The sequence below is a fragment of the Struthio camelus genome, chromosome Z (assembly GCF_040807025.1).
Source record: "Struthio camelus isolate bStrCam1 chromosome Z, bStrCam1.hap1, whole genome shotgun sequence".
NCBI lineage: Eukaryota > Metazoa > Chordata > Aves > Struthioniformes > Struthionidae > Struthio > Struthio camelus.
Genome location: NC_090982.1, coordinates 44,982,440 through 45,005,307, shown reverse-complemented (window position 1 = coordinate 45,005,307; position 22,868 = coordinate 44,982,440).

The window sequence follows — 22,868 nt, the reverse complement described above, 5'->3', positions numbered from 1 at the left end:
CCTGAAAGTTTAATGTTGTGCTTGAATCTAAACATTTACCGCTTATAGCAGAAATCACTACCACTAGCCGTTCCCCACAGTATACTTCCAGTTTTCTCCTTGCGGTTTGTAAGGGTTCCTTCTCTGTTGCTACTCACTTTTCAAAAGCTACCTGTTCCTCCACTATTATTTTTTCCATCTTCCTCTGTGTTTATTCTCCAAAGTCCCTGGCCAGCCTAGGGTTTGGATCCTTTCATTCTTTCATCTGCTGAGTCTCTCCTCCTCTGCATTGCTTCTTTTCTGTTCTGTTTTCCATCTCTTTCCCATCCAGCTAATACAGTAATGCTAGTCCACAGGTAATCCATAGCCCCTACCTGGTGAATATCCTCTCTTGTTCCCTTTCTTGTTCCTCAAGCAGGAAAGAGGCGAAAGTTCTTCGCCCTTCATCAAAATCCCTGGATTTTTTTCTCTTACATGGAGACAGGACTGGGCTATTCCTAACGTAACCAGACAGTTTCTTCTGGTGACACATCACAGACAGCTCTGCAATTTACCTGCAGTAGTCTTCAAAGGCACAGATCATGAGAAGGCATTTTAGGAGACTATTTTGCAGACCCGTAGTAAAGATTTGAAAATATAACTTCATGAAAAAGTGCTGATAGTGATGCAGAATATCTGCTCTTTGCTAAGATCAACACAAGCTGGCAAGCCCAAGAAATCAGAAGTACAGCTGAAGTTGTTTTTAGTGAGTAGCATGAAGCACACAGCCACAGTAAAAAGAAAAATAAGCCTGTCAGGAGAAAAGAATCACACTAAGAGATCTTGGGACATCAATCATAAAAGCCACAACAGAAATTAGAACTGAGGCCGCTCATAAGAGGGGAAAAAAAAAAAACAGGAAAAAAGTGATGGCAGTTGAACCAGCTTTACTTCAACCAGTTATACCAAAAATATCTCACTGGATTTCCAGCTGTACTCTAATTAGTTCCATTCGTAAGATACATAACATAAGCGTGGGTTTAGCTATTTGTCTTTAACAATAAGACCAAGTCTAAGAGTACTTCAGAGCCCTTTAAAAATAGAGCCACTACGGTATAAAACGTTGAGTTACATGAACGATAACATGTAAGTAAGTGGCTGATTTTCATTCAAAATAAAAGCAATCTTGATATTAGCTTTCAGTCATCTTCACACCCGAGTTTCCAAGCTCTCCCCTATTAGTAAAAGATAACAATGTAACTTACAAAAATAGATTTTCTTCTCTTGCAAACCTGGAATGGGTAATAGAGCTTATTGTTGGACATATTTCAATAAGAGCAAGTGAGCCCACCTGCATTTAAAGAGGGATTATGAAAAGCTAAACTGAACCAACGGGATGGTTCTGGGAGCTCTAAGGTCTATAGGCATTCCCCTTCTCTTCAGTTCTTCCTGTCTAACAAGCAGGAAAGGGGACAGGGACTGAGACTTCTGAAATACCATGAGGTAAACTGTCTGGGGGTGAGGAAGCAGCTGCCCATTGGGTCTCTGAACGGGATGTTAAGCCTTTCAGAGCATTTTTCAGTCTTGGACTATCTTCTTTACACTGATTTGGAGCCACTGGTGATCCACAGAACAGGGCCAGCAGGCTGAGGGTGACTGCAGTTCCGCAGAGACAGCGATCATTCATATAGCAGACTAAACGCTGTACTTCAGCCTGCACCATGATGGCCAGGGTCAAAGGACCTGGCAGATAGCGCTGCAGATAGATAGATTGACTTTCTGTTTGGTCAAAAGCTTCTTTAGAGACTTGATATCAAATAATTCCACAAATATCAAACGACCGTTTCTGCAGTACTTGTACTTCCTCATCTTTGTGCTCTGGGAGGCTCTACGAGAACTGAGAGTTCTTTCCTGCAGAGTAACATTATCATTCTTCACCACAATGTCCCGGTATTGAGAAGTGTCAACATATGAGACAGCAGTGAGATAGCCCAGAAATTACTACAGAAATGGTCTGTGTTGACGCCGCTGTTTTGTGTTGCCAAAAGAAAAGTAGTTTACTCAGCACTTTCTTCCCGTCTGTGTCTTACAGTTCCCAAGCATCACTTTTCTTGGAGTCTATCTGTGAGAGTGCTAAAAAGCAGCGTCACCCAAATCTTCTTCCTTGACTTTTTTTTTTATCCTGTGATAAGCCATCCAGGAATCATAGTATCAGGGAAGAGAATGGAAACAAGTAGATCAAGTCAAAGGGCAGCTGTAGTATTTAACTAGCTCTTTTCCTTATACAGTTCTTGGTTGGCTCCAGCTTGCTACAAGTGGCTTCTGAAATGCAGTGGCAACCAAAACTTATCATACAAATAGTGCTTTCTTTCCTGCGGACAGGAATAACTCTCTATCTGCCTAAAGTCAGCAGTGTTCCCATAGTATTCACATTGTTTGCACTGAAATATTTACAGCAGTTAACAATTACAGGATAAAAGCACATCATGCTATGGCGTATTATCGCAGATTGTGATTACACTTACAGGGAATCAATTTCTTTATTTCCATAAAATCACAGTAAGCACTCTTACAACTCCTATCCTGTGCAAAATTACAGCACATCCTTTTTCTTTCCATCCGTTCAGCTCAGTTCTCAGAACTCTCCATATCTGACAGTCTCTGTGGGGAGCTCAGCATATAATTTAGCAATTTCACATTTGCAGTGAAGAAAAGAGTGAAATCTCTCTTGCACCCCCCAAACTTAAATTATTTGTGATACATGTTTATCAGACTGAAATATTTACAATTCACTCTCACAAATTATACCAACACATCATACACTGGGCACTCTATAACACGGTACACTCTCTGAGGAATTTGGCATTAGACGAGAGTAACGTTACTGATATTAACAGCTTCTTCACAGTAGGCCCAGTCAGAATCCTCACCCCAGTCATATCCTGATTGCATATACATGCCAAGCAGTTATCTCAAGCTTCACTCAAACAGGTCAGTACTGGTGCTAGCATGAAGAGAAATAATGTCAGGGAGCTATCCAGGAAACTGAACTTGCCCCTTATCTAGTTGATGTGCCAGTAGGGAGCATGAGTTTATTAAACTAACTACTGCTCATGAACACATTAACAGCAACACTGGTTAGAAATGCCTCCTTCCATCTTTAGGCCAAAAAACTGTGTCATTTCCTCTTGGACCAGAGCTTTGCTACTGTGATTCATGCTCTGCTCTGTTTGGTTACTGCAGCCCACTGTACCTTGAGCTAAACAAACGCAGAATAAAAAGCTTAACAAAAAGAAACATTCACAAGAAGCTTGACTGTGCCGTATTCTAAGAGGTGAGAGTGATACTTATCCTGGTACATTGAAAGCATCATTTCAATTAAAGTCTCGGCAGCAGTCCAGCCAATTTTTCTTGAGCAAATCAGAACGTAATCATGGAAAAGTCAGAGAAAAGTCTTTTATGTCACAGTGACCAGAAAATGGGGGAACCTATTTAATGTAACTGTCACGTGTATGTCCACTGTCTAGGTAGCCCAATGAGAATAAAGCAGACAGGCGAAAGAGAGAAATCCATTCCCCTCATACAGGGGAGTCTGCATTGCTCATGTAGCCTTTGAGCTTAAGATCCACATTTTCACAAACAATATATGCAGTTAAGAAACAGCGTTTTAGATCCTGCTCTCTTTGACTCATCTAGTGGATTTGAGTCCAGTCTAGCATCTTTCAGACTGGGGAAATCTGAGTTTAATCAGCTCTAGGCATCACTGCCAGCTTTCCTCACTTGACTCCAGAGTCACCCAATTTCAATTCTTTGGACCTGAACCAATTCAGAAACGATGTGAGATAAAGGGTGGAGGGTATTTCTGATTCAGTGCCTGGCTGTGCAGCAAGTTTAGTCATCTCGAGCCTGACAAAAGGCTTAACAAGAAAGCTGAAGTAATGGCCAGTTATTTAAAGGAGAACACTGAATACAGTACCGACACTTTCCTCTGACAGCCTATTCTAACACCAAGCAATACATTCCAGGCAAACCGATCACATTTTCTATCAATCATTTTCATGTGATATCAGCGATGTCCTTATTTTTAATGAGATCAAATTATGAATCAAGTTACATAAATCATTCTTTCTGGCATGAGTTTCTAGAATGACTGTTACCATGCATCCTTTGACACAGTATCAGTTTTACTTCTAACATTTTTTTAAAATCAGGAGCATGCTCATCTTCAGCTATTGATGTCAGCCACTGGCACATGGTCAATGGAGAGAGATAGCAAATATCTCTCTAGAAGCGCCTAACTGTAGAAGTGTGAATGGCTCTTGACTGAATACACAGAAGGTCTAGGTAGACAACTCTCCTAACTTAGAAGACTAATTCTTCTAACATTAGAAGAGCTAGTTAAGTGTTACAGTTATGTGGGATTACTCTAGGTCCAATTTCTCAACTTGTTAATAAACACTGAAAAGTTTCTTCGGTCACTGTTTAGAACTGTATCCTTTAGAAGAACAGAATTTCATAACGTGCTCCATATGTGATGCAAATCTTGTTTGTATTTTCTCTCAGAGCATCTTTCAAAGATGTGATAACCTGAGGAGAATCTCCACATATCAGATAGAGACATCCAGTCAAGAACATATCTGAAGCACAGCCATCTCTCTTAATGGAAGCTTTGTATCATTTCCAGAGAAGACTATAAAAATGTCCCATTGCATTGCCTTGCAAAACTCTTCGTGGCTCAAAGTTGCACAGAGCAGGAATAAACAGACAAATTACCATGGCACTCGCAATGGCACTTGATGATGTAAACTGGATGTGTTTGTATACACATGAGGGATTCAATACTGTTGAATCTTTTAAAGAATATTGCATTCTAACCCTATCTTACCTAACATTCCCGTGCTAATCTCATGCATTATGCTATGCAGAACTGTGCAATTTGAATGCTGCTGCCCAGCAGCAGCCAAACCCATCATAAGCAGAATTTAGAACTGCCAGAAAACCATTTGCTCTTACTAAATTCATGCCTAATCTAAAGGAACAAAAGAATAATCCTCATCAAGTCCCAGTTCAGATTTATGTGAGGCTTGACAATGCCTCAAATAGCCATTATAATATAGCCATTAAAATGAAGCAATTGGCTTTAATTTTTTCCAATCTTTCAGCATGGAAAGTCTTATCAAAACATCTGACAATGACTATCTTAACTTAATTTATTTCCTGAAACTATATCTGATTCACACTACTGAAAAATCTTGTGATTTACAAACAAAGGTTAATTTAGTACAACATCAACCTATGCAATTCTCAAAAAATAAGGAAATAGCCAGTTAAATCTTTATGTAACCTAGCTAACAAGTTTTTCTACTGGCAGACCTTGGGTAAAATCTTCAGAAGCACCTCAGTCTGGATGTAGGCTCCCAAATGTCTAGACTTTTTAAAAAATAGGATGCAGGCTCCAAGCTCACTGCACTGATTGTCTAACACCTAAATTGTACGTGCTTTGCTTCCCACTCAGACTCCTGTTACATGCCTTTGAGATAAATCTACAAAAGTTTCAAGCATCTAATCCCCACTCTCAATATTTAAGCAAAAAAAGGCGTATCTTCCAAAGCCCTATTCTGGCTACTATTCTGGCTACAATCTGAAGAGATTTGTGTTTTCACCAGTAAAGTTCCTTTGGCGAGTCTTATGGATGAGGCTGCTTCAATCACACCAGCGCAGCTCAGGGCCCAGACCTAGTATAAGCCTTATCGTTCCTCTGACTTTACTGTACCTGTTTTCTTCCCCTATTCCTGTACCTATAGCAGTCTGGCACAATGTTCCACTTTCAAACAGCTAATCCTGAAACAAAGTTTGGCTCACAAGCTCCAGCACTGCTCTCTGACAGCCCACAGGCTGTGCAAGCAGGTCAAGGTAGTATTGCTATAGCCAACTGTATTGCCGTTGTAACATCCTTTATAAAGAAGAACAATCTTTTTTAACAGAGGTGCACCATGCCTTCTATACCCTCACCTCTTGCATTGTTCCTTCTCATATTTTTCTTGGCTAATCTGAATCCCGGGCTTCATTTTATTTTCTCCCCTGTTCATACTGGCAATCAAGGAGGGAGGCATCAACAGTAAAGAACAGAAGTAGTCAGCAGAGCCTAAGGTCCTGGCAAATTTCAGTGAGACCTCTCTGTTGCCGAAGCGAATCTCTCACTTTTGAAGGTGAGTGTGCTGTAGTAGCTATGAACAAGCTAAGCATAGTGGATGTCAGACGACCATCCAGGCTACCCACAGTAAGCACCTTTGCTTGCACAGTTTGAGCACTGCTTAGTGTACAAGCTGGTTACTATCCTGATACTGAGGCATCCTTCAGCCTGAGTAATTTTCATGCTATAATTGTTGCTGACAAAAAGTCTCATGCCTTCTCTCACTTTGACACTTTCTTGCTGCCTGTTATATGATCTCCAAGGAGTTGTCCAGGCAGCAATATTCAAGCGAGTTTGCCATTAGGGTACTCTTGAAGTGCTTTTTGGGGCAACTGTTACTCCATACTTCAGCTTGCTAATTAGGAGCCTATTGGGTATTCAGTTATTATCTGCCTGATCCATGCTCCTGATTCACAGTACCTGCATTGCTGTATAATGCCCTGAATGACACGCAGGGTATCCATCCTGCATTGCTTCACTACTTGTGGACCCCCTCCCTCAGAATAGGGCACAGTATTGCTTTCTCTGCCTGACAGAGGCACTATCTGGAAAAAGCTCAGATTTCCTATCCCCATTGCAAGCTGGGAAGCAGAAAGCTCTCCGTATCTTTGATTTGGATTTATCTTTACTGATGGTGAAAAAGTTCCTATAAATTTTCTACATACCAGCTTAATTTTTAGATAAATTCACAGGATTCAAGGAGTGGTAATCTCTTCTTGGCATATTGTAAAGCAGAATGCATGGCAGGTTTTCCCAGAGAGTAGTCTCAGAAGGAGAAGCACCCCTGCAAAGTTCTTGAAAACTGTAATTATTAAAGCTGCTTTGCCTTTGCCAGTGTTCACACTTCAAAGCCCAACACTTACACAACTTTCAGATTTTTACATTTTGTGAAGAGGCTGTGTGTCTCCCACAGACAGTCAGCATCCCACTGCAGGCTAAAATCTAAACGTGTACCCTAGGATTGCCTTTGTGCAGAGGCTCTGGTGCCTGAGGCTTATTTTGCTTTCTCTCTGCTGACAGAGACAATAAGAGCAAAAGCTTTACATAAAATGAATATAAAAGAAGCAAAGTATTTGCAAATTACATTTCACCACTAATATATGTCTGGAAGGAATATCTATATTCCTTCCTCTTTTTCCTGCTCCCCTTCTCTTTGCTCGAAAAGCTCTTCAAAAGCAGAGCTAGACAACAGCATCCATCAAGTGATAGGATTTTTGAGAAAATAGTTTGTGGAAACGTTTTATTTTAGTCAGCAGTTTCTGGAGCCTTTTATTCCAATGAAACCACCATAAATGAAAAATTTTGCTCAAGATTTGCATGTTGAACAGAAAACTGCTTTTCTTTTTTGGTTTTTGGTATTTGAGTTTTAAAATAGAAACATTTCAGCACAAAATATTTTGCAAACAGTAAATTTTTTCAGCTTTCTTTTTTGTGAAAAATAAATTTATGAAAAAGAATGATTCTTTGACTGGCAATTTTTAGCACTGATCTTCCCCTACCAGTCTGGAACATGTTCTCAGTGAATGACTACAGAAAAGAAAATTACTTTCTTTCCTCACTGTAGTAGTCATGAGGCCAGTTTGTCCAGGATATGAAGAACACCATTTATTTTAGACCCAAATTGATTTAGTCCACAGGAAGGCTGATGAATATGCTGTGACAGAAGAAACACTGAAATTGAGCTCAAAAAAGTAATTTTACGTGTATTACAGAAATTCAGATCTACTGCTGCTTGAAATATGTCCCTTACTTTGGGGTTCTGCCACATGCAGCACTGGAAATTTTGAACACTAAAGCCTAAGTAGGTTGAACGAACCAAGTTATCATCATCCCTTCTAAAGTTGATTTATGACTTATAATGAAAAGGAATTACTCTAACAGTGCTCAGTTAGTTTCTATCAGTAAACTGTCATTTTACTATTTCATGGCTCTGTCAGGTCATGTCACAGCCCTCTCACTTTGCATTCAAATTAATATTTTCCTGTAGCCCTGTCTATTAGTAGTGCTGCTGCCCCACTAATCATATGCACCTAAGAACTAGCCAGCCGATATGAGCAATTAAGTAACTAGATATAACTGAACTATTTGTCAATACAAGTGAGAATCATTTAAAGCCCTGAATAACTACAGGCTGGATTAGGAGACCTAAAAAGAAATGTGGTCTGTATACTCATCATTTGCTTTTCCCCACAAAGGCAGGTTTATAAGGATGAGGTAGAACCATGGCTCTTTTATCCTCAACACAGTGAGCAGTGCAACTGAACTGGCATAGTTTTGCTGCTTATTTGTTGCAAAATTTGATCTTGCAGAATAGCAGTATGAAAAGGATTTGACTCAGCTTCATAGTGCTTCCAGGCTGCTCTGGGATTATGGAGCTAACATGACAGTGTTTACTTCAAACATATAAGATAGCTAAAATAAGTACACATATACCATAATAGCATATGTGTGATCTCCAGTATTTTTATTCTATATACATATATGGATTCTGTATACATATATGGATCACAATCAAAAAATTGTGGCCAAGTGTTGTTCATGTTTCACACCTGGTTAGAGCTAGTAAAGGTCCAACTTCAGATCCAGATACGTGCACACATCTGCCTTTACTGCCAGAAAATGTGTCAGTTTAGACGTTAGTTATTCCCCCTCTTCTATGCTTGAGGAATACCCTGTGAGTGCTGATGCAAAAGCAGTTCTGCAGCACAAGGTGGAGGTTTGAGGGAATAGGAGGCTGAATTTTGTACTTATCTTCTGCTCTATTCCATGATGATTTGTTGCTCACTCTTTCTAGATTTGGTTCCTAGTGGATCTCTATTGCATAAACGCAGTTCATTCCCACGTCATGTCAGAGAGAATGGGAGCCATGGGAGGTGCCCCATCCTTAGCATAGCAGCAATGGCAGCAGTAAGTCTCAGAGGAAGAAAGAGCCTTACCATGCAGTGTGAACCCTTCCAGCCAGACTCGGAGCTTCCTAAATAAACACGCACTGCACTGATCCATTCTGACTATGCCTACTGCTGGGTCACTGTTTCTTGCAGTTCTGTGATACTTTTCAGTCCAAACCTCAATTTACTGTACCATTGCTATTCATGCGTTCTCCATTAGCTCAACAACTAGCACACTGATGAGCCAGCTGAGCAGATGACTTCCAAAGTGGATTACCTCTAGGAGTTAAGAGAATTTAGAGTAAAGCTTGAACTTTGAGTAGAACCTCTCAAAACACAAAGCGCTAGGTAGTGAGCTGAGAGTTTTCAGAGCTGCTAATCTCTTCAACAGGGTATTTAGAGGCAAACTGTAGGGGCTGGAAGAGCAGTTGTGGAAGACATTAACAAATAAGAAGCTGTTTGCAATGCAGAGATTAATGTATACCCTTTAGGATGAACTGAAATTTCTTCTCTGAACAAAATTTCTAAGTACTTCTGAGCCTCCTAACACCTCTTTTCCATACTGAAGAAGGAAAACAGAAGTCACCTGTACTAGACAGACAGCACACCAGCGTGCACACGTCATCCCACCAAAATCCCCACAGCAACATATGAAGAGCTAGGCAACAGAGAAGCCACCGAACTACCTTCATCCAGTTCCAGGGTTCCAAATACCATGGGCAACTGGTGCAGAGGGCTGTAGACACTCTTCCTGCATACAGACCAAAGTACCAGCCGAAACAGAATTCCCCAGCAACCCCACGCTTTAACACAGAGGGCTGGAAATTTCACCCCATCAGCCATTCCACATTGTGCTCACAATGTGAGCCCAATGCCCAAACCCTGAGGCCTTGTGTGGGTGGAGAACATTTCTCCTTTACTAGGGAAGATAGCTTCTACCCCTAACCACAGACTGAATGGCACAAAAGAGACTCCTTTATGACCCTTCCTTCTCGGTATTATTAAGCCATCCTCGGCTTGATGTGCTATTTGGACAAAAGAGATATGTCTAACAGGAGCAAATGTGCCTAAGCTTGAAATAACATAAAGTAGCTGCCTTGTGATAGTCAGTTAATTGGTTTATTACTTTGAACTTTGTTTTTGCTGGCTCAGTGTGGCAGACAAAATAGGAAAAATGCATAGTCCATGTCTACCTGTCTTCTAGTATAATCTGCAGTTTAATTATACGATTCTGCTGTTAGCACCCTCTAATAAGACTTATGTTTAAGAAAATAGGATACAGCAGAGCTGAATGAATAAGATAAAGCTGTGAGGGTTCACAGTATTGGAAGCCATGGAAAGAAAATGAATGTGTTTCTGTGGGCAGAAGTACCCTAAGTCTCTCCTAGGAAAATATTGTAATTAAGGCTAAACATAACATGTCTACTGAGAAAGAAGAATGCAAGAGATTAAATAAAAACAGACAGTGTGGTTTGACAAGAGGTAGTTCAAAGTTTAAAGCATATCTTGGAGATAAGCAAAGAGGTAGGAGCTAATGGGTGGAAAGAAAGGGGCTCACTGAGTGCCTGGCCTCATTCAGAAGGCAGCCATGGCTATTTTTTTCTGGAAACACTGCAGCAGCTCTAATTCCTGACTGACTTAGATGGAACAATTTGCCAAGAACACTCTGTCCCACAACTCATCCATCACTTGCACCCTCTGATTTAGCCAAACAAACTATCAGTTTTTGCCTTAAGTGAGAGCCATCCGAGCTGTAGCAGGCCCCTGTTGCACAAGCAGCCAGGGTGGTGCTCCGATTCACCTGCAGCACAGACCAGGACAGAGGGACTCCCTTTGGCACTCACTGCCTGCTTGAAACAGCGAAAGGATCAAGCCTCCTGGCCACCATCATAAAAGACAGATTGCTGTAGGACTATAAAATGCACATAAAATAGGACCAGGAGGCATCTCAAGAAATGATCTAGTTGACAGCCTATCCCTGGCATTGTACTGCTTCCTGCCACCAGAGATGTGGCTCTGAGGAAGGATTCACAGAAGAAGGAAATGTGAATCCATGTGCGTGTAAGCCCCTTCACAGCAAAGGTGAAGGAATGGGAGACTCAATCTCATTTGTTACATATTTATTTTTGCCTTAGACTGTGTAGCTTTGTGAGTCCAGCCTAAAAATAAAATCAGAATATTGGCTGAAATTGCAAAGAACTTGATGAAAGGAGTACAGAGCACTGTGGAAGAAAGAGTGATAAAATGATTCGTAATTTTTTCCCACTGAGGTTTTCACTCTATTCTTAACTTTGTTTATTCTCCCCTTCTAAAATGTTTTTAACTACTTGAGAAGTAGAACACACTTTTGAAGGAGAAGCTGAAAATTTCCATGTGTTTCCAAAAATTTCAAATTGTATTTTTGACTTCTAGGTAGTCTCCCTTATATCTGGGTATGGAACCAGCACAGCCTCATGGTAAGGATCCTTCAGGGAATTAAAACCTAGATTTAGTCTTGCTAGTTTCTTTATTTTCCCCACTTTTTTCTGAATGTGCTTGTTCTAAACACATGACACATTAGTCTAGGTGGTAAACTATCAGGCGTATTTTCCTTCAATATTGCAGTATTCTCATAAATGTCTTCAATTTCATAACCGAAACCAAAGAATTGTTAGGAAGCAAAGGCACACCCTATCAGAGTACCAAAGCATACAGACCTCTTAAAAAAAAAAAGAAGAAGAAAATAAGAACTAATCACTGGATTCTTGAGAGCTGTAAAGTCACCCAGGGAAGCTTTGCATATTTGCATCACTATTCTGGTGTTCAGATCATAACTATGACTGTGTTTGTACTTCTGCAGAGATATCTCAATGCCTGCATCTGTAGCAATGCACTAGAGTGGCTGAGGTGTTGTTCTAACATCATTATTTTATTTATAAATTAGACACCTACTGTTCACTTTTGTTTTCTCTAGAAGCCTGAATAAGTAATGATAAGAGAGTGGCTAACGTCACACATCTTTTAGATGTTTTCTTTTTCCTCAGCTGTGCAGATAACTTTGGGCTACTTGAAATAAAAACTTTTCATCTGTGAACAGTTTGTTAGCTCTCTTTCAGTTTTTCTCTAAAAATAAATCTTCCAGAGCTGAGTCATGGGTCATTTTCTGATACAGCTAGGGAGCAAAAAGCACAGACAAGTACAGAGCATTGCAATAGAAGCACATGTTCCAAGAACACCGCTTGGAAAAGATGCTCATAGCAAAACTTCCATGAGTAGCAAAACTTTCAGGATTACCCCTTCTTGTGCCTTCCAGCACAACAATCATAACACTGCACGTTCAGTCACTTCTTTCAAGAGCTATATTCTGACACCTTTATCAGCTTGGAGATATCTTATATTAACAACCCATGGATTTTTCTGCCACCTGAGCAAAGGATGGTTGTTTTGCATCAAGTGGAAAATTATTAATCTCTTCATCAATGACCTCAAGATGCCTCAAATGATCAGTATTAGTCAAGAAAACTTTGTGGGAAGTGGGTTTTTTTTTTTTTCATCATAAGCCCTGACACTAGAAACATGGATGAATTACTGTTTTATGCTTGCTGTCCAAGCCATCTCAGTCTGGAATCCAGAGCTGGTTGCATTAGTCATTGATGACATGAGTCAACCTTTTTTTTAAAAAGAGCAACAGATCAGCTTTGTCTGAACATATGACTACACTGCAGAGGGGACCTCATTTGGACTCCCACGCATGACCCAGCCACCTGCTGCCCAGTCAGACACAGTGGCTGCTAGCATTGCAAGGCAGCCGCACGCTGTGCTATGGCTTGTAAGGCCAGTTCCCCGGTGCACACCGCAGCCATGGCCTCTTTCCAGGATTACTCCCAATACACTAACATAACTAACAAAACTAGTTCTTTGAAGGCAGAGTGGGCAAAAGAGCTGACTGTCTAAAGATCTGAATCTATGAATAATGGCTGAAAAATTTACACACTAGAAATTCACCTTGATCAGTGCCAGGACATGCAAATGAGAGAGGTCATAATCCTCCAGACAGCTTGCTATTGCCCTCCAAAGCTGGGCAACTCAAATGACTACATGCCCATAGCTAACCACTTCGCTGTTGGAAAGTCAACCACTAGCACTAAGGGTAGTGGAGGTATATCAGGCAGTCAGTTGTGAGGTTTACTCAACAGTGGTGAGCAGCAGTAACATAGCTGATATGAAAACTGGCTCAAGAAAATGGGCTTCTTTGGCTCCTTTGGACCATCAGGTGTACTAATGTGCCTGCACTCTCCCTACCACAAGGAACACACAGGGCATAAGAGAGACAAGTCCAACATCTCTCAGACCTCAGCTAACTACAAAGCCGGATTCAAATACACCCATAAAGGAGGTGCCAGGATGCGGCAGAGACCTTCCATTTATCTCTTTATACAGGCAGAGCTCTCATTTCCTTCACATAACACAGCTGCCAGTGTGATATCTGCCCTCACCCCCTTTTTAGAAAATCCCATTTACCTTCTACTTACACGTGAAATTGTACCAAGACCAGAAGTCACCCAGCAGAAGAAAGCGTAATTGCACACTTAGAAGTGACAGGCTGGTTGCTGGGGCTGCGTTCAGCAGGCTGAAGAACAGTCCCTTTGCCTACCCTATTAGTGCCCTTGCCTATTTGGTCACCAGTGTGACCAAAGGCAGGGAGACACAACTGCACATCTTCCGCAGGTGATGATGGGGGGACTTTTCAGCTTGAAGGAAGTTTTATATAACTGATAAAGGAAAAATAGATAGTGCTTCTTTGTCTACCGTGCCTGCGTCTTGTCCTAGCAAGGCTCTTTCAGTAAATCAGCTACTTTCTGGTTCTCTCTTCATTCTGAGTAATGCCTGTACGGACATATAGTCTAATCACACAACAGCAGTAACATTAAAAGAAAGACCATTCTGAAAAATACTGTAGGTATACCAGCTGCCTCTACACAAATAATCATTATAAATGTAAACAGAGCACATGTTTGTCAAACTATGCCATGGACCAAAAAGCAAGCTGAAGAATCAGCTATGGCTTGTGGCTGTGCAGGAAATTTTGACAAGCATATGCTCTTTTCAAATCGCTTTTGTCCCAGTTCTATAACATTTGAATAACTAACAGTCTCATCAGACACTTGACCCAGTCCATCAAGGCACTTAATGACATCAGGACTCCTTTATTCAACACTGTCAGTGAGGAAGTGTAAATATACTGGTAAAGTAGCACATTCAGCATTCCTAATGTTAGCCATTCCAAATGTAATCTCGCAAACGGTGGATTAACTGAAACGATTAAACTTTTGGTGAGAATGTTTAACTGGTTAATTTATGGTTCGAACAGTTATTCCAAAATTAGATTGCACTTTTTTTCTTGAAGGGACACAGAAAACATGGTCTACTCTTTTTCCACTATGCATTATTTTTTGCCGAATTTGCATCAAAGCCAATTCCCTAATACAGCGAAGCTTGCAGGAGCAAACATACTATCAGAATATAGAAAATGAATTCACAAAGAGATTTGCACAAGGTCCTCTTGGAGTTAACAGAAGAAAAAATAGAAATTCCCATAGAAATTAGCACAACTGCTGCTGATTTGTGGTTATGAGTGCCTAGTCATGTACGCATGTATAGTTATAACAACATGTGGCTATGAGTGCATAAAATGACATTTGCATTGATATCACCAGTTAAGAAAACCCAGTCCACAATTAGTACAAAAATAGATTTTAATTACAAATGAAGGTTATATAAGTGTAAGTGCAGATGGAATAATTAGAACCTTTTCAGTGAAATCCTGAATGCTTATTCATGAAGCCATAAAGAGTTATAGCAACATCTGGTTCAATAAGAGAATAGAATAATCTTCTCATTTATTAAGTACCTGCTAATGTGAAGAGGCAACATGGTTCTGAAGTGAATCACAAGTGAATACACTGCAGTTTACATTTCTGAAAATTATACTACCTATTGCTTACCAGTGCATCAGTGTTTTAAAGTAAGGCACTGATAAACAACGCATAAAGCAGCAAATTAATTAATTTAATCTTTTAAACTGTGTCTAATGTTGTCCTGCTGGTGTTATGGCAAAAATGTGACATCTTGCTGAAAGACAGCAGATAGCAGCCCTTTACAAACGGTGCCTAGGGTGTCCATTAGAAGAACTGCTCACCTTTTTTTGCTGTCCTTGATTTCATTTTAATAAGACATATTGGAATTCCTATATCCCTATTCATTAGTCTCTACTCATGAGTTCAGCAATGTGCAAACAATTTCTAGTTTAAAAAAAGGCACATTATGTACTCCTGCTCACATTTATTGCAATGCTTTTATTACAAGGTAAAATCTTTCTTACTCTTAATGTTAGGCAGTTCATGCCAAATAAATTCAATACATGATTTATTGCTGTTAAAACAAAGAAATGCCCTTAATCAGAAAAACAGTAACACTTCTGGTGTTACTGCCCTCATCTCAGTTGGAAATACCCTCAGAATGAATATGCTCCAGAAGTACTTGCTAAGCATCTCACGGTAAGGATGGGAAGAACAATGAAACATAAGCTGAAATAAAATGGCTCTATATATTGTTCTTGATGGTAAATTAATTTGACATCTGACTGTACTTCCTGTGTGAATGAAATACTGTAAGGTCTAGGAGAGTTTTCCATTATTCTCTCTAGTTGGAGCTTTCTTGGTGGCTCCCCAAACACAGAGAGCAGTGTTTTGTTTTGAAATAATAAAAAAAGAAAAGCTGTATCTCAGTTTTGACTTGTAAACTGAAAACTTGGATTCTCTGAGAAAATAAAATATTATTCCACAGAGAGTTCTTTTTCAGACTGTAAATACATTAACAATTTCTAACCTTACTCATGCACACTGTTCATATGCCCTCCGTATCTGCTTCCTTGAAAAATGTCTTATGAAAAAATGTAACGTTGAGCTCAGCAAGTAAGAAAAAGATGAAGTATCACGAGACTCCTGCTAAAAGTCGAAAGAGCTAGCCAGAAAGAACACCCTCCTTTTGGAATGTTATTATTTCAAGGATTGTTTTTTATAATCATTTTACCTTCTTTTCTTTTCTTTCTCAATCTCACTCTGACTATATCTACTTACAAGGTTATTGAGAGTTATTATTTAATATATGAATATACTTTTTGCTGCTTTTTTCTGGAGCTCAGAGACCCCAAGGGTTCCTGTGGCTGAAAGCGATACCATCTAAATACAGCTAAGGATAATTAGTTTCATACTACTTTATCCTAAGTCAGTTCAATTTAGAAGGGTAGATAGATTCTCTTATATCTCTTGTATTTCCACACACATGCCAGCATAAAATAAGACAGAGCCATCTTAACACCTTTCAGCCGTGTAGGCAAAACTGAACTTTGCCAGCGCACCGTGGGGCAGAGCTGGGCTCTGGCTGAGACACAGGTTCCCTGGCTGTGGCAACGGGAGCGCGAGAGCCACACCGTGCCCTCTTGCCTTGCCTTGCGGAAGCGGGGCTGGTGATGGCTGCAGGGGCTCCCGCCCAGCAGCAGCGCACGCTGGTCGCTCCAGGGCCCTGGCACAGCAAAACGGCAGGGCCCTGGATATTCTGCTTCCCCACAAACATTGCTTGCTTTAAGCAATGGGTCTTTTTTGCCTATGCCCATGGCTGGCTCTGAAATAACACTTTGATATAAACGTAGCACGGCCATGGCCACAGCAGCTTGTTAACTGATCTGAATAGATTTAAACACAGAACCCGTTATAAGTCACAGACAAAACTCATTCCAGATAAAATGGTCCCCGTGCCAAAAAGCATCATGATGGGGAAGTTGTGAACGAGAGAGATTTTAGGATACGCTTGCCAGGAAGAAGAGTTTTCTTTATTTTATTGTTCTGAGACACTGGGTATCATTTCCTTCTGAGCAGCAGGTTACCTGCATTTGGGGACCCATTTGGAAAGATCAAACTAGCAAGAAGCATCCATGTCTTCTTCACACTGGAGGCTTATTGACTAAAAATGTTTCATGAGTTGCATGCTTGGATTGAAGAGATCAATCTTAGTAAAGCCATAAAAGCAGCATAACAGCATGAAAGAGCAAACTGAGATGCGATGAAATTAGTCTGAGGCTTGGTAACCTTGTTTCTCTCAAGAAAGGGAGCCCTGAGTTTAAATGTGGGAGTCTTTGCTCCCTTTACAGGCAGCAATTATTACATTTTATATAGACTTAGGTTCACTACATTAACAAAAAATAAAATCAAGAAAGCACCAGAAAAAAGCTTTACAAGCTTTACCAAAAAAAGGCATAGAAGTTCTCTGAATTCCCATATAACTGAATCTAATTGAAGTAGCTACGTGATCTGGTGTACATATTCTGAATGGTTTTAGCTCATTTTAATGTCTAACAACTTTTTTACTTTTTGCATTACCTAAGAACAGATTGACAGTGAAAGGTCCCCATTCCCATTTTTCACAGTAGAATGGCTTTTTCTGTAGGTTTTTCTGCCTTCCGCCAAATAATGATAGCAGTTTTTATCATCCCAACTATCTAATGTATTTCTTTAAATACCTGTTTGTACACTTCCAAAATACTAAAAATATAAATGACCATAAGACTCTCAGTATCTGTCTCCTTTTCTTTCACAAGATGAGTAAGGAGTAGCTTTACTATTTCATATTGTGCTTGGTATATTGTCCATGTTTGTCCTGTTATGTGGTTTTGAATCTGAAGAATCATTTTAAGGCAACATTAAAGGAATAATTCTTTGTAACAGGAAATCTTGGGCATTTTTGTTTCAGAAATGAGTCATCTGGAACAGGCTCAGCAGCTATGAAAGTTCTGTCTTCATTTCTTCTAAGCATACTCCTATTTTATTAATCAAGCCGACTACAGATGTTGCAGAAAGTCTCTGTCAAAGGCTATTTCTGAGTACGAATCCCATGAAACAACTGGAATCACTACACTGCACAACCATTATTTTCAAAAGGAAGTGAATTCAGAAAACAGAATACATAAACTAATCACAGTGATTTGTACTGCAAAGGCAACATGCATCAATACTTGCTGGAGCTTTATCAAAGTCTGTAACTTTATTTCTGGATATAATGGCTGACTGTTCTCTCTCTTCCAGTTTTGCATTTGTTGCATCATGTTCACTGGAGCAAACTTTCAATTTATAATGGTCTAAGATAAGAGCTAGGGCCAGTGTGAAGCCATAACCAGTGCCCTAGAGTTGTTAAATAAATGATGTGATCACAGAAAACCAGACCTGCCACCAAGAGGACTGAAGTCAGGCGTTGTTTCCATTTTGTATTATTTTTGTTCAGCAATCGGAAGGTAGGTATCATTAATAGTGTGGAAAGCTACTAGATACTCAAAAGCACTTTTGATGTTCCTGACACCACTACCTTAGTTTGGCTTAGTTTGGTTTGAATTGAGGGAGAGAATATATTTTATCTTTGCTAGAGTTACATATTGTTCCTACTACTATTTTCTTACCTTGCCAGCATAGCTTTCTCAGCATATCTGTAAAGATCCTGAGCTCTGACAGAGAAGACTACATGATTAAGGACGCTGCGTTCAGAATTAAGATAGAGGCACGGTTTTCCATAATGCCTGTTTACTCTTGCCCACGCTTGAGTGCCAACACCTATGCTGTAAGAGTATTTTCACTGTGCCCCACAGCCTGCTGGAAATGAAGAAGGAATGAGGGAGATCTAACATACGGAGAATGACACACTTTTTAAAAACATATATATAAAGATGAAAGTAATGAAAAAGAGCTGTTTCTGTGTCTTTCTCTGGTCTGAACTCCGGCTGTTAGGGATCCCACATGTAAGCAGCTAAGAGGTGGTGGCAGGCCACTTTTCTTAGCTTGCTTACAAAAGACAAGCTGTTAGTGAATCACTTGTATGCGTAGTACTGTTTTCACGGAAAAGGTGGACTGCCTTCATGACCATGGGATTTCTTGTTTCTGTTGGGATATTAGTCTGCTCTCTCTAGTAATCTAGAAAGGGAGTAATTTAGAACTGAAAACAGTGCCATGGTTGCTGTCAGGGCTTCTGTTGTGACTAGGCCTGCTGCTTGGAAAATGGTTTTTTTTACTTCTGGACTTAAGAGTTAGTTGGCCATAACAGAGGTAGGCAATGTTATTTTCCAGGTGAAATAAATAAATTCCTCATAGAGATTCCTAGGACGAATTTAGCTTACATAGTAATTTCTTGTTTGGCAAAGTTTAGTGGGATACCATCTTTGTCTTTCTGTGAGAGAAAAAGAAAGAATGGTTGGTCTCCTCCACATCGCTGGCATAGGCCTGTTGAACTTCTTCATGTCTCAGGCTACTCGGGTGGAGTTTTCTAACAAAATGCAAGTCTCTTGTATACTGTATAGCTAATAATGAAGTATAGTAAATAATAAGAGTACATTATCATTTTCAATGCAGTTGATTTTGAGAGAAGTGCTAAAAGTCTACAGTAAATCATATTTATTCACCAGTTTGAACTCCAATGATAGCAGTCTCACTCGATTGTGTATGTTTGCCTGTAAATATCTTACTTCTCCAAAGTGAGAAAAATTACAGTTTGGAAATAATTTAGCATTTTCGCAAACTGTGAAGCTGGTGTCCTGAAAACTTTAAAAAAAAAATTGGAACAACATTATGGAAGTTATTATAACCACAGCACACTTCAAATGTTCCGTCCCAGCTCCATGCTAAAATAGAAGTCAGATTAGACTTGTTTGCTGAGAAGCCTCTTATCTGTTGCTCAAAGATTTTTATAAAAGTCTAAATGATAACTAAGATTTTAATTTATTGCGATCACTTATAGGGTCTCCAGTCTTGATGAAATTGATAATGAAAATACTACACATCTCAGTGTTTGATAACACCCCTAAAGCTCTGAAGCTGTTGTGCCACTCTTCTTTTGAAATATTATCACATTTCTATTTAAAACATAAGGCTGATACTTTGAGTTGATACCAGTTTCATTTTATATATGCTACTACTCTAAAAAATTCTTTTATATCTAAAAAATCCACCTAATACTGATACTATGAAGAACTTTTTCTGCAGCTGTAGCAACAGAATTTTCTATCCATGTACCTTATTAGTTGTTAATTCTCAAGAAAAAGAATAGTGTTGTTTGTACTTCTGGTTTTAGAAGGCTCCTTAAACCCCAGTACAGCACTGAATCTTCCACAATTCACATGGCAGGGATGATACAAATATCTGTGAACTGTATTTCATCCAAAAGAATAAGCATGGAAGTTTCGAATGTTGGCCTCACAAACCAACATTGCAGTATTCTTTCTATCAGAACTATGACATGCTTTTTCATAACCATCGTTATGCAGAGCAGAAAAGAGAAAAATGAAATGGCAATGCATTTAGAGAGAATGAATTGCCCTGGCCTCTTCTCTCACTCCAAGCTTTGTTCTTTGCTTTCATGTTACCATAGCTCACATTTTATCCACTGCTGAGAGTAGCAGAAGGGTGAAATTCTTGGATCTTTGTGGGAAATTCTTTTTCTCTATGTGAAGTTGCTGGTTGTTTCACCCATGGCTGGTTAGAGAGAGAGAGATATTAAAAGAAAGCAACTGAGATTGAATTGTTCTTGTCCTTTATGGAGCAGCCTTAGATGTGTTTTCCTTAGCTATCTTGTTTAAAAACTTCAGTTTCTCTAGCAGAAGAGGTTTCAGCATCCAGATCTTTTAAGCCATGCTTTCTCTCCTTCCCTTTCTTTTTTGTGTCAGTGCCACAGCTTTCTCTGTCTCAGAGCTATCAGATTTTCAGCACTATCTCTAGCTGATACCAAACTACTAAACTTGTGCTATCTATCTACACTCAATACCTGCAAGCTCTTAACCTGACACCGCTGGTGCCCTAGGTGGGGGCAATCATGTAAGTATTACTAAGCTGTAATTGTACAGTGTATGCCAGAACTCCTCAGAAATGTAATGTGAATGCAAATGAAGGAGGATAGTCCTCAATGGAAGTGCTGCCCACACTGACGATAAAGCTCTTGTGAAGAGATAAAACCAGTGACTCCCGAAATTCTGATGCTGCCTCCAAGACATGCCTAAGAACTTGCCGAGTCTAAGTGCTTAAGCTAAGCACTTGTAATAGTAAAATATAAGCTGTAATAGTAAAAAGTAAGCTAATTCACATTTCTTGTCAGGTGAGTAAGTGAACTTTGCCACTTTTGCAAGCTACTTAGCTGGAGTTCCCTGGAAGCCAAGAAGATTCTTAAAGTGTGTGTTCTTTTTTAATTAAAAGCCATTGCCACAGAAGGGGGAAAAAGGCTGTTTAGAACATTTTTAATAGCATTCATAGCTAAAAATGGTGATGCCTTTCCCCTACTGGATAAACAGGAAACCCATGAGAATTTATCTAAAGATGGTTAGAAAAAGAAGCTGAAAACAAAACTGAAAGCCTGATGTATCACTGCTAGCATGTCACTTGCACTGCTTCAGCACTATAGTCAGGAAAAAAACCTAAATTCAACAGAAGGAATATTGAAGCTTTCCAATAGAAGCTCTGTACAGAAACACCTTAACATCTCTGTAGTTTATGAGCTGAACAAACGGCAACAACCCAGCAAGGGAAGTGTCAAATGCAGCTCGCTCTGAAGACATTAGAAGATACAAATATAACCAGGAATGGACTGAAATAAAGTTTACTTAAATTACTACTGGGACAGTTGGAGCAGATACAGAAGAGAGGTTTCATTGATCACAAAGAGTGCAACTCTAAGCAGCAACTGAGAAATCAAATATGAGTTTTAAAGGGACAAGTTGGCAGACTCGAGCACAATTTTCAGGCCAGGCCTCCTCCCTCAAATGAATTTGATTGGCAAAACCAAAAGAAGTATGGATACATTTGTAAGACAACTAATCCTTGGAGAAATGGTCTTAATGGTGAGGCTTATTAAACATCCATGATAAAGAGAAACTGAAATAGAAGATTTAGTAGAAATGCCACTATAGCAAAATAATTCTTCCGGCAGCTATGAGACAGATACTCTTGAAAGCTGTAATGAGTTTGATGAGTAACTTGCTTTTAATCAGCCAGCTTTTTCATTATGGCTTTTTAGAATATGCAGTTTGGTAATAACACAAGCAAAATTTTTAAAGTAGCAGCTGGAGAACATGGCAGGAAACCTGAGGTAACAGATGTCAAAAAATACTACTTGTCTACGTATCACTCACTTGTTAGGTGGTCTGGCTTACCCATATCCTGATTACATATTAAGTGATTTGTTAGATAGCCAGATTTGTTCAGTTCAGCAGAAGAGCTTGATTAGCACTGTGCCAATAATTTAGCACTTTCAACAAAAAGCCTAAAAGTTTGCTAGCATCCAGTTTCTCCTTGGTCCAGTGGCACAGTACCCATGACTCTGAATGCTTTCATACTCTGTTCTTGCTTTGCTGTTAGAGAGAACAGGCTCAGAATGAATGTTCTTATGCAGTTATATGAATTTTAGGCATTTCCAAAACAATTTCTCATCAGTGAATGCAACATCTCAGTCAAGAAGTGTCTGTTTTTGTCTCTGTTCAGACTGAATTTCCGTGGGGTAGAAACCACGCAAGGACAGCTTTTACGTATGTCACTTTCTCCCTCTAGGGTAACTGCGTTTGGGCACTGGTCTGTTTAGCTAAAGTCTGTGCTGAGACATCCCTAGGAGTAGGATCTCAGAAGTCTTAGGCAGAGAAGTTCACTTAAAAAATCAAAATTGGTTGTCGGTATGAGCTGGGCACCCAGTTCCTCTGCCCCGACAATCTTAGAGTCCTATCTACCTGTACCTGTACAGAGGTAAACTTCTAGGCTCTTGGAGAACTCCAC